Below are 12,295 nucleotides of genomic sequence, written 5' to 3' on the forward strand. Positions count from 1 at the left end.
CTTAGTGTGTGGACAGATTCCCTGCACTCTTTTGTATGCTGTTCTTTTGGGTGACTATTATAAATAATCATATGAAGTATGTGTCCTGTATTATATTGTTCCCTTTGCAAAATAAGCCCTAAACCAACACAGGGGGACACCCAGACACAAACCATAACAACACGTGCACTGGAGACTGAAGCCAAGACCTTGTACAGGCTAAGTACACGCTCTGAACTGAACCACATCCCCAAGCTTTGCTCATGTTTTATTTAAATTTCATCTCGTTTTTGATGTTGACTTGTACTTCTTCACACATTTGGGTATTAGCCCCTTATCAAAGACGCAATTTGTACATGTTTTCTCCTTATCTGCACATGGCTTTTCCATTCTATTAACAGTGTCCTTTGATCTACTTTTGTTTAAATAGTTATTATTATTATTTTTTGTACTGGGAATTGAACCTAGGACCTTCCTTGTGCTTGCCGGGCGGGCACTTGCGCTACTCACTGAGCTACATCCTGGCCACATATGTTTAAATTAAACATTCCAGCCAGGTATGGTGGCACATACCTGTAATACCAGCACTCAAGAGGCTGAGGCAGGAGGATCACTGTGAGTTTGAGACCAGCCTGGGCTACACAGTCAGTTCAAGCCCAGCCTGAACTATATGGTGAGACCTGTCTCAAAAAAATTAAACATGTTATATTTAATTTCTCTGCTTTCCCTTTGTATGCTAGTACTGTAAGTGCCGTATGCAAGAGATCACTGCCAAACCCAGTCTCGGGAGGGGCTCCCTCTAGCTCTCCTTCTCAGAGTCGCATAGCTTCAGTTCTGACGTTGCATCCCAGTCCATTCTGAGTGACTTTTGTGTGCAGTGTACATACAACAGCAACAATTTCATGTTTCTGCATGTGGATAGTGAGTTTCCTCAGCACCAATTGTTGAAAAAATTCACCTGTTTCCACTGAGTGGTCATTCTACCATCACAGAAAATCCTGAATAAGAAACAGGAATTTATGTCTAAGTGTGTATTCTGCGCCATTGGCCCACGCACGTTTGTGCCAGTACCACACTGTTTGTAGTACTGCAACTTTGTAGTAACTGAATCAGGAAGCAGCAGCCTTCCAACTTTGCTCTTTGTTTTCCAGATTGTTTCATCTATTCTCCATCTCTTGAGATTCCATGTGCATTTAGGATGGATTTTTCTATTTCTCCAAAAATGTGACATTACGAGCCAGGGATATAGCTCAGTGGCACAAGTGCCTACCCAGTAAGTGAAAGGTCCTGAGTTCAATTCCCAGTACCAAAAAAAAAAAAAAAGAAAAAAAGAAAAAAAAAACGCCAGGCATGGTGGCTCATGCCTGTAATCCCAGTGCTTGGGAGGCTGAGGCAAAAGGATCCTTGTGGCTTCGAGACCAGTCTGGGCTACAAAATGAACTCAAGTCTAGCCTGAACTGAACAGCAAGACCCTGTCTCAAAAAGACCACAAAAAAAAAAGTGATATTGGTATTTTTTTTAAACTTTTTGTGTTTTTGTTGATTTTTGAGACAGGGTCTCACTATATAGTTCGGCTGGTCTTGAACTCACTATGTAGTCCAGGCTGGCCTAGAACTCACAAAAGTCCTCCTACCTCAGCCGCCTGACTGCTGGGATTACAACCATGTGTCATCATGCCCAGCTCCTTAGGATTTTCTATGTATAAAATCAGATCGTTTGTGAACCCAGATAACTTCATTTTTCCCCTGCTAGCTTGGGTACTTTTTATTTCCGTTTCTTGCCTGATCACTCTGGCTAGGACTTCCAGCGCTATACTGAACACCAGTGGGGGAAGCAGTCCTCCTTGTCTTACTCCTGATCTTTAGAAAAAGCTTCTGGTCCTCTGCCAGTGAGCGGACGCCGGAGTGGAGTTTTAATACATGCCCTCATTACAGTGAAGTAGTTTTCTTCTATTCCTGCTTGCTGAGGGTTTTTCTCAGGAAAAGATGCTGGATTTTTCCAAATGCTTCTGCATCACATCATTTTTTTCTGTTAATTCAGTGCAAGATGTTGACTGATATCTGTATGGTTTTTTTTTTTTTTTGGTTTTGGTTTTTCTCCAGTACCAGGAACCAAACTCACGACCTTGCGCTTGCCAGGCAGGTGCTTTGCCGCTGAGCTAAATCCCCAGCCCCTGACTGATTTTTGTATGTTAATCCATCCTTGCTTTCCAGGAATAAACCTCATGTGATTATAGAGTGTAATTCTTTTAATATGCTTCTAATTCAGTTTATTAGTGTATTCTGAGTTTTTTTAAACATCATTCTTCATAAGGAGTACTGGTCTGCAGTTTCTCTCTTGTACTGTCTTCTTCTGGCTTTGGTGAGGGCAACCCTGCCCTTCCAGGATGAGTGGAAGTAGTCTCTGCTCTGAAGCGTTTCGTCATGACCAGCCTTGCTGAGTCCTTGGGCTAGCAGGACCCCCTTTAAGACCCATGCATTGAGGTCTGGAGGTCCACTCTGATGGCGCTGAGAAATAAGGCTGTAGCTCAGTTAGGGCAGGAGGATAAAGCCCTGACCCAGTAGGCCTGGTGGCCTCTCTAACTCCCTTCCTCCCTGTGAGGACGCAGCAGGAAGGCGCTGTCTGCAGACCAGGAGCGCCGCCCCCTTCCGGACCTGAGTCAGCAGGACCCCGGGCCTGGCTTCGTGGGCTCCGGCGCCGTGGGAAGACAGACTTGTGACGTGAGTTACTGCATCCTCCTGTGGAAGTTAGGGTATGTTGTAGTGGGAGCCTGAGCCAAGTAATATAACAGCTTTGTGTTACAAGAACCTGCCTATTTCATCTCAGTGATTCAACTTGTGGCTGTACAATTATTCATAGTCCTTGTCTAGTCTTTTTTAGTCCTGTATAATTGCTACCAATATCCCTACTTGCATTTCTGATTTTACTAAATTTTTTTTTTTTTTTTTGGTCTTTTTGAGACAGGGGCTTGCTATGCAGTTCAGGCTGGCCTTGAGCTCACTTTGTAGCCCAGGCTGGTCTCGAACTCACAACGATCCTCCTGCCTCAGCCTCCTGAGTGCTGGGATTACAGGCGTGTGCCACCACACCCAGCTTCTCTTTCTTGTTTTTTAATATGTTCATTGCTATAAATTTATCCCTTAGCACTGCCTCCTTTGTGTCCTACTAAGCTTTGATATGCTGCTTTTTCAATTTCACTTATTTTTAATATTTTCTCACTTTCTGGTTAGAAAGAAGATTCTTCTTACGGTGGAAGAAGTTGATAGGTCGGTGTAGTTCACAAAAGCAATTGATAGTGCATAGCCTCAACATGTTTGGAAAGAAATCGGGTCAGAAAGGAGACTATAGAGGGGCCTAACAGGAAAATTAGCATGAGGCATCAGGGGTCCTATAAGTTCGCTCCCAACTCGGGTCTCCACACGCTGTATAATAATCATTAGTCTTACTGTTGGGACAGACATCAAAGAGTAAGGACACACTAGGTGTTTGGAGGTCCCACCTGGTACAGTTAAGGAGATTTGGGGTACCTCCTAGGTGAACCTGAAATTCCAAGTATCCTCCCTTTCCATACACTCCTAGGAGATTTAGATATATTACCCATAACAAAGTCATCACAGGCATTCGAGGGTGGCTGATCCAGTGACCGTAATAATGTACAGGAAAACAAAAACAAACTTCTGGGGCATTCCCTAATTCTCTGAGGTCTCAGCCTGGTCGAGGGAAGTCGAGCACTCACCTAAGTCAGAGGATCAACGCCTGTGCCTGGGGCCTGAGCTTGAAGCGGGGCGAGAGGTGGTGCGGACGATGGTGGCGAGGACAGGGCAGTAAGAGAAGCAGAAGCACCTGGTGGTGGGCTGGCCACCGGCACCTGGATGGCTGACGTGGCAGATGTTCTGGGGAGGCCGATCAGTTGGCCACACACGGCAGAAGAAGGTCATCTTCGGGGTCAGTGGGCAGGACAGAATCGGTTTTCTTTTCTCCAGGGGCTTCTTTAATTGAAACCTTATGGCTGGGCAAGCTAGCTTTGATCACTACGCAGGTTCCCCTTTCCTGGCAGGCAGAGGCGCAGAGCCAAGGACGGGGGTTCTGACATAGTCCAAGCCAGGAATCGATGTGTGGGGATTGATCAGGCTGATCGTTTGACTGGGAATCTTTTACTTTATCTTAAACTTGGCGGACAACTTCCACTTTGAGGGTTCCCTCTGGCAGCCAGACAGGACATAGGCATGGCCAACTGACCTCACAGAGAGTTCAGAGTCATTGGGATTTCACTTGTAATCATCTAATAAACCCTTTCCGAAGTTTCTCAGCATGCAGTCCAGGACGGCGGGCTTACTCTGACATGCACCCATTCTGGCTGTGTGTGTGCTGTGCCCTCGAATGGTGGCACAACAAAGGGTGAGTGCCCCGGGCTAAGGAGAAGTGTCATCTAGTCCTCCACTATGCCCTCTCAAGCCTCCGAAGAGGACGTGCTGGGAGTAGCCAGTCAGACATGTCCGAGGGAGCACAGGTTAGGGCCCACTCAAGCCCCTGTCTCTGAGACTCCGAGGTCTTCACCACAGGGCACAGACGGACCGGCCTGTTGCTTACACCGTCTGTTCCCCATCAGTCCACACATTCACGTGCAGGCACGCTGAGCCTAAAACATTCCTCCCCTGGTCCCTGGGGCAAAATCTAACTGAAACTGAAACCAAAACGGACTGCTCTGGCTGATGTCGGTGAGGAGTGATCAGGGGCTCCTTCATCTACATAGGAATGGTAGCTGACAAACTGAGGGACATCCCAGGGTGGTCCTACCTCGTCCCAGGGCCTGAACCAATCGTGTTCCATCTCCTTCTATTGGTCCTGTGAGGTCTCTGCTGTTGCACAGGGGCTCCCATTCCTGGACCACAAAGGAGACGCTGAGAAAAAACCAGACGGTGCACCTTCTCATCGGCAGCTCGGACGGCCAGTCCCTGCTGCGGCCAGCAGGCCTCCGCCAGTGACCCAGCTGGTCAGCGTGGTGTTTTCCCAGTCGAGGAACCAAGAATGTTGTGGAAGTGGTACCAAACCAACTGGAAAACACTCCGTACCAAAGAGTTGGAAGGCAGCCAGCCTTGTTACACCAGTGGGCTGATGGGGGACCGTTACCAAAGCATCAGCCCAGAGCTGGCTTTGGGCTTAGTTTATATAGGCTTACATTTTAATTGGGTAGCATTAGTTATCCTTCATTGCTGAGCAGAAAGTCCTTGAAACAAGTTAGCAAACGGTATGTTTGGGGGCTGGAAAGTACAGGCTGTGCAGCTGGGTTCTGTTCAGCTGAGCTGGGTCAGGTTATCTCTGGTGTAGTCAGTCAGTCAAGGCTGAGTGAGTCTAACAGGCAATCTGTGGGGGGCTGCACGATCTTATTTTGTCCTAATATGGTGTCTGACTACTAGTTCCTTTTTAATTTTTAAAAAAATTTCCAGGGCTGGGGATATAGCTCAGTGGCACAGCGCCTGCCTGGCAAGTGCAAGGTCATGAGTTCGATTCCCAGTACAAAAAACAAACAAACAAACAAACAAACAACAACAAAAAAAAAAAACTGCATGTCTGTAATCCCAGCAGTCGGGAGGCTGAGGCAGGAGGATCACTGTGAGTTCAAGATCAGCCTGGGCTACAAAGTGAGCTCAAAGCCAGCCTGAACTGCATAGGGAGACCCTGTCTCCAAAATGACAAAACAAAAAGCGAAAAAAAACCATCACAACTTCTCTTTTGATTTTTTCTTTGACCTATAAGTTGTTTGTGTGTTTAGTTTCCACAAGTCTTAAGTTTTTCCATGGTTTCTTCTGTTAATAATTTGTAATTTCATTGTGTTATGGTTAAACAAGATACTTTGACTGATTTCTATCTTTTAAAAGTCTGTCAAGACTTGATTTGTACTCTTCTGCTTCTGTCTGGCCTTGTGTGCACACTTTGCCTCCAAGCCTAAGCGTATCTTTTCACAAGACTTTTAAAATCAAGTGATTCCTGGCCACAAAGCAAAAGCAGAATCGTCCCACCCTGAATGAAGACTTGTAATGAAGTCAAGTGCAACTCCAAGAGGAAACGCTGACGGAAGATCCAGCTGGGGATGTGAGGACTTGCTCATGAGCTGCAGCACTTTTACTCTCTTGGAAGTCACAAGATGATACCTTCTTCATCGTGGTCAAGATTATATCACCAGGTCAAGCTTAAAAAATGCCACTGGCTAGACAGTTGAATGTGCTTAATCAGGAACTTTGTTCTTTTTCTGTGATCAGTACTGGTGAGTCAACAATAAATGTTTGAAACCTTCTTTTAAAAAAAGGACTTGATTTGTCTCCTAACACAGACCATGCTCTGATCCATCCCAGAGTGTGTTCCACTTGCGAGGAGTATGTATGCTGTTTTCATTGCATAGAATGCCCTGCATATGCCTATTAGATCTAGTTGGTTTGCGGGGCTGGGGATTTAGCTCAGCGGCAAAGCGCCTGCCTGGCAAGCGCAAGGTCGTGAGTTCGGTTCCCGGTACCGGAGAAAAAAACCAAAAAAAAACCAGATCTAGTTGGTTTGCTGGGTTTTTCAGGCCTATTTCCTTACTTTTCTTTTCTTGGTTGTTCTGTTAATGCAAGGGGGAATTGACATCTCCAACTCTTATTATAAGATGCTGATTTCTTCCTTCAACTCTGTCAAATTTCGTTTCATGTATTCTAAAGGTCTGTTATTAGGAATGTAGAAGTTATTAACATGTCCTACGTTCCCTCTTGTGATCTTTTTTGATTTAAAGTCTATTATTTTATCTGCTGTTAGCAGGGCTACCTTTGTTCTCCTTTGATTACTGTTTGCATAGAGTATCCTTTTCCAAGCCAGGTGTGGTGGCACATGTCTATAATCCCAGCACTTGGGAGGCAGAGGCAGGAGGATTGTTGTGAGTTTGAGGCCAGCCTGGGCTACACAGTGAATTCAAGACCAGCCTGAGCTACATAGTGAGACCCTGTCTCAAAAAAAAAAAGATATTCCATCCTTAATCATCCAAAAAATCAAATAATTAGTGTTTTTTGTTTGTTTTGGTCCTAAGTATTGAACCCAGGGCCTTCACACTGAGCTCTGTCCCTCAATCTTTTTTATTTTTAAATTTTGAGACAGAGTTTCACTAAGTTGCTAAGTTGTACAGCCTGGGCTTGAACTTGAGATCCTTCTGCCTCAGCCCCCAGCCCCCATGAGTGCTGGGATCATAGACAAGGGCCACCATGCCTGTTTTGAAGGACCACTTCTTTTTTGAAGGACAGCGTGGTCAGATACAGGATTATTGATTATCTTTTTTTAAAATTTCAGCACTTGGTGTATATCAGCCCACAGCTTTTTTAGCTCCAAGATTTCTGGGCAGAATATGTGTTGATAGTGTTGCTGCAGATGCCTTGTGTGTAACGATTCATCCACTCCTGCAGCTTTCAGGATTCTGTCTATCAGTTTTGGTTGGGGCATCTGGATTACAGTGTGTTTCACTGAGGATCCCTTTGAGGGATCCTGCTTGGAGTTCTCCAGCCTCTTGGATATGTGTATCCATGTCTTTCATCAAACTTGAACTTTTTTCCAGCCATTATTTTTTTCATATAATCCCTCTTCTCAATTATTAGTTAATAAACAATAATCTTTTCTCTGTGTGTGTGTCTCTCTCTCTGTCTGTCTTTGTCTCTTTCTCTCTCTCCCTCTCTTTTTCTTTCTCTCTCTCTCTCTCTCTCTCTCTCTCTCTCTGTTCCCTCTCTTCTCTGCCCTTAACCTTCTCTTCTCCTCTCCTCCCTTCTCTTCTCTTCTGGGAACCCCCATAATGCATATATTAGTTCCCCTGATGGCACCAAGCAGATCCCTCAGACTGTTTAGTCTGACTTCTCTTCCTTATTCAGTGATTTCAATTTTCTTATCTTCAGGTTTTCCAGTTCTCTCTTCTGCCTGTCACATCTCCTTTTGAATCCCTCTAGCGAATTTTTCACTTGTTATTATACTGTCCAGCTCTACAACTTTCTTACATGTCCTTCTAATGCTTGCCATACGAATATTTCCAGTTTGTTCATACACAGTTTTCTTGGCTTTGTCCACATCTTCCTTTAGCTCTCTGATGTATTTTTTCTCTCACAAATCTTCCGTGTAGTTATTCCTTACTGTTGTTTTCTGTTATTATTTTCCCTTTGAATGAGCTGAACTTTCCTGGGTTGATTTTGTTGTTGTTGTTTTTGTTTGCTTTGTACTTTTTCTGTTTTTTGACTGCCTGTGATTTTGTGTTGAAAATCATACTTTTGAACACTGTGATGTGAAAACTGGAAATCAGATTCTCCTTTTCCCAAAAGGTGTGCTTCTCCTCACTGCAGGGCAGGTCTACGTAAGGAGTCAGCCTGTTAGTGCAAACCTAACAACGCCTGGCCTTTCATGGGCACAAACGCCCTGTGCACTCCCTTGTTCTGGAATGACCTAACCCTTCCGAAAGTCTTCTTGGGAAGTTAAAGGAAGAAAAACAGCTCTCGTCTTCTTAAACCCCCAGAGGCTACTTCAACCAGCAGTGTTACAACAGCGGCAGCCCTTCTATGCATTTCTGTAACCTGAAAGAACAGCCAGCAATCAGAACATACATCCCCAATATTTGGGAGTGTCTTGGTTACTTTTCTGTCATTGCTGAGATGAAATACCTGACATCTAGAATTAAGAAAGGAAAGGTTTATTTAGCTCACAGTCTGTGGAGGTTTCAGTCTGTATTTGGTTGGCTCCAAGGCAGAGTGGCACATGGCAGAAGGCAACAGTTCCTGGCGGTGGAAAACAGCAAAAGCAACAAGAACACAGGGGAGGAGCAGAGGCAAGCAGCTTCTTTTGCTCCCCTACACTGTGAGCAAACTATCTGCCCCAGGGCAGTGTAGCACCCACACCCATAATCCCAGCATTGGATCATGGATCAGTCATAAACTCTAGAAGCCCACCCCATGACTGCATGAGGCTTTAGGGGGACATCCACACACAAACCCTAACAGGGAGACAGACGTTATGCCCACCCTTGCCCTTGCAAGCTACTCCAGGAACCCGGACACTGTCACATGCTGCCAGCCTGAGGGGGCTGGGAGGCCAGTGGACACTACCACACTGAGATACACCTGCCTGGAATGACCAGGACTTACCTCCCAAGCTGCTGTGGTTTGAGTGTCCCCCTAAACCCATGTTGGCACTGAATTGCTATGGTAATAGTACGAGGGTTTGGGATACTTCAAGGAGGACCAGACCATGAGGCCAGACTGCACGAATCCAGGCCCGTACCGCAGAAGTTTGTTACCACAGAATGTGCATTTGCCCTAAAAGGGGAAGCCAGTCTCCGTTTTCATTCTCTCACTGCTCTTCGCCCTTCTGCCAGGGGGTGGCACAGCACCCCAGCCCTTGCTGGATGCTGGCCCTGAAATGTTGGACTTCTCGCCCTCCAGAGCTGTGGACCCCAAAATTTCTGTTCATTATCAGTTTCCCTGCCCATGGGGTTCTGTTACAGTGACACAGAGGACTAAGGTGCACGCCTTCCTGTGTGAGCTCCAAGCCGTCCAGTAGGTGCCAGAGATCCAACATAGCCGCATGAGCTCAGTTCTGCCAAGAGTACTGTTATTGTGACGGGACAACGGGCTCCTGGCACCCCCTACGCCAGCACCTTCCATGATGTCACTGCATAGTGACAAGGCAAATCACCCCATTAAAAATTGGACAGAGTGGGGCCAGGGATATAGCTCAGTGACACAGCACCCGCCTGGCAAGTGCAACGTCCTGAATTCCATTCCTGATACCCCCACCCCCACAAAAATTGGACAAAGTATCTGTTCACACATTTCTCCAAAGAAGATACTCGAGCAACTAAGACTCATAGTGATCCTCCTGCCTCATCCTCCCAAGTGCCAAGATTACAGGCGTGCAACGGGTACAGGTGTGCCTGGGTAGGAGGCAGATGGGGTTTGGGGACTCACACAAGGAAAGGCCATATAAGACAGAGAAAGAGGCCCAGCGATGCAGCCCAAGCCAGGGGACACCAACAACTATGGTCAGGGGCAAGGAACAGCTTTCCCGGAGCCTGGACGGAGCACCCTGTGGATGCCTGGATTTTGCATACCCAGCCGCTGGCGTGGGAGAGGGTGACTGCTGTTGTTTTGAGCCTCATGGCTTGCAGTAACTGGTGACAGCAACTGCAGGACATTGATACAGATGGCTACGATGAAAGGCATTAACAAACTGAGCCTCTCATATGGCCGGCATGTAAACCTGGCTTTGCAAGACAGACGGGCAGCTGCTCAAGAGATTAAATGCGGAGCTACCAGGAGAGGAGAGCTCCAGCCCTGGGAATGCACTCAGGAGAGATGGAAAGACACATCTGTCCATGCAGTAACTTCTCCTCAGTGTTGTAGAGTCTTCTTTTAATAATCAAATAGTGGAAATGGCCCACAGATCCACCAGCTGATGAAAGATACCCGAGAAGATGCTGTTAAGCACCAGGGTGCTTGCTGTTCTTAGGGTTTTGGAGGAATTCTTTTTTTTTTTTTTTTTTTTAATTTTTTTATTTTAAAGAATAAAAGAAGGATAACATAATAATAGGGGGGACTTAGAAAATTACAGACAAAATGGTAGAAAATTATCAATGGTTGTCATTTTACATATTATTGTCTACAAAATAGTTTCTCAGGAAAACAAATAGACAAATAATAGTGAGTTACAGACAAAAGAGGTAGGAGATTATCAAGAGTTGTTGTACTATACTTTGGTATCTTCAAAGTGGCTTCTAAAGAAAATAAATAGAGCTATACATGAGTGACCTATTGAAAAATCATTAACTATTCTCAATGGTTGTTGTAGGAAACACATAATAATAAACATACATCCATTTATGAAATAGGATAGAAACATTACAAACTTTACACAGTTATGGATAGATTAGTAGGAAAATATCAATGGCTGCTATAATACGTGGTGGTATCTTCAGAGTGGTTTCTCAGGAAGACAGAGATATGCAAGAGGGACCTATTAAGGAGTTACAGCCTAAGGGTTGTCAAAAATAGCATATTACCTCCTCACCAGTGACTCCTTTCACTGAGGTATGATGGCTGGAAGGAAGGCCAGGATTGAAAAGAAGGACCGAGAGACTTGCACCTGTGTCTAGCAACAGGCTGTTTTCTTGTTCCTCCATAGTCATGATTACCCAGGGCTCCTCGACGGAGATGACGGTCTGGCCAGAGGGAGAAGGCAGACCATGCCCCAAGCCCTCTCATTCCTGTTGGACTAACTGGTAGCATGGGTCTGAGCTCTGGGGCCTCCACCTCAGAGGGCAGACCGATCTCCAGTGGTCTCCTTTGTATCCAGGGCATGGCCTATGGGGCCTCTTAGGGCAGTTCCTCTTGAGGTGGCCTGGCTTTTAAAGGAATTCTTTATTGATGCAAGACACAGAGCTGGTATTTCAAGAATTATGCTCATAAAAACATCTCCAAGTTTTCACCCATTCTTTGTATTTTCAGTGTCTCACTGTGTAGAGAGAGTCTCACTGTGTAGTCAAAGTGGATTTAATTTGTATTTTCCTGGTTGCTGACAAAATTTAACTTTTTTTTCTTTTTTTTTTGAGACAGGGTCTCTTTATGTAGTTCAGGCTGGCCTTGAAGTCACAGGGACTCTCCTGCCTCAGCCTCCCAAGTGCTAGGATGACAGGCATGGGCCACCACGCCTCGCTAAATTAACCATCTGTAAGTATTTCTTATTGATTGTTTGACATCTTCTTTGTGAAATGCCTTTTCAGTTTTTTGCTTGTTTTACTCTTGGGTTGCTGGATTTTTCATAGTTCTTTTTATATTCTGAATAAGGGGGCTGGGGGTTTAGCTCAGTGGCACAGCGCCTGCCTGGCAAGCGCAAGGTCATGAGTTTGATCCCCGGTACCGGAAAAAAACAAAAACAAAAAAACCAAAATATATTCTGAATAGGAACCTCTGTCAGTTATGTATGTGGCAAATATTTCCCAGAATATTTTCCAAATTTTCCAGGATATTTGCTAGTTCTTGTTTCTTTACTTTCTGAATGGTGTTTGTTGATGAACAAAAGTTCTTAATTTTACTGTAATCTAGTTAATCTGTCTTCCTTCTGGGTTATTTCTATACCTATTTAATAAATGAACCCTGCCGGACACAAGTCTATAATCTCAGCTCTTGGGAGGCTGAGGCAGGAAGATCAGCATGAGTTTGAGGGCAGCCTGGTCTATATAGGAGTTCAAGGCCACCCTGAACCGCATAGTGAGACCCTATCTCAAAATAAATGTAAATAAATAAATAAATAAATAAATAAATAGG

This window comes from Chinchilla lanigera, unplaced genomic scaffold (assembly GCF_000276665.1).
Source record: "Chinchilla lanigera isolate Chin_1 unplaced genomic scaffold, ChiLan1.0 scaffold00137, whole genome shotgun sequence".
NCBI lineage: Eukaryota > Metazoa > Chordata > Mammalia > Rodentia > Chinchillidae > Chinchilla > Chinchilla lanigera.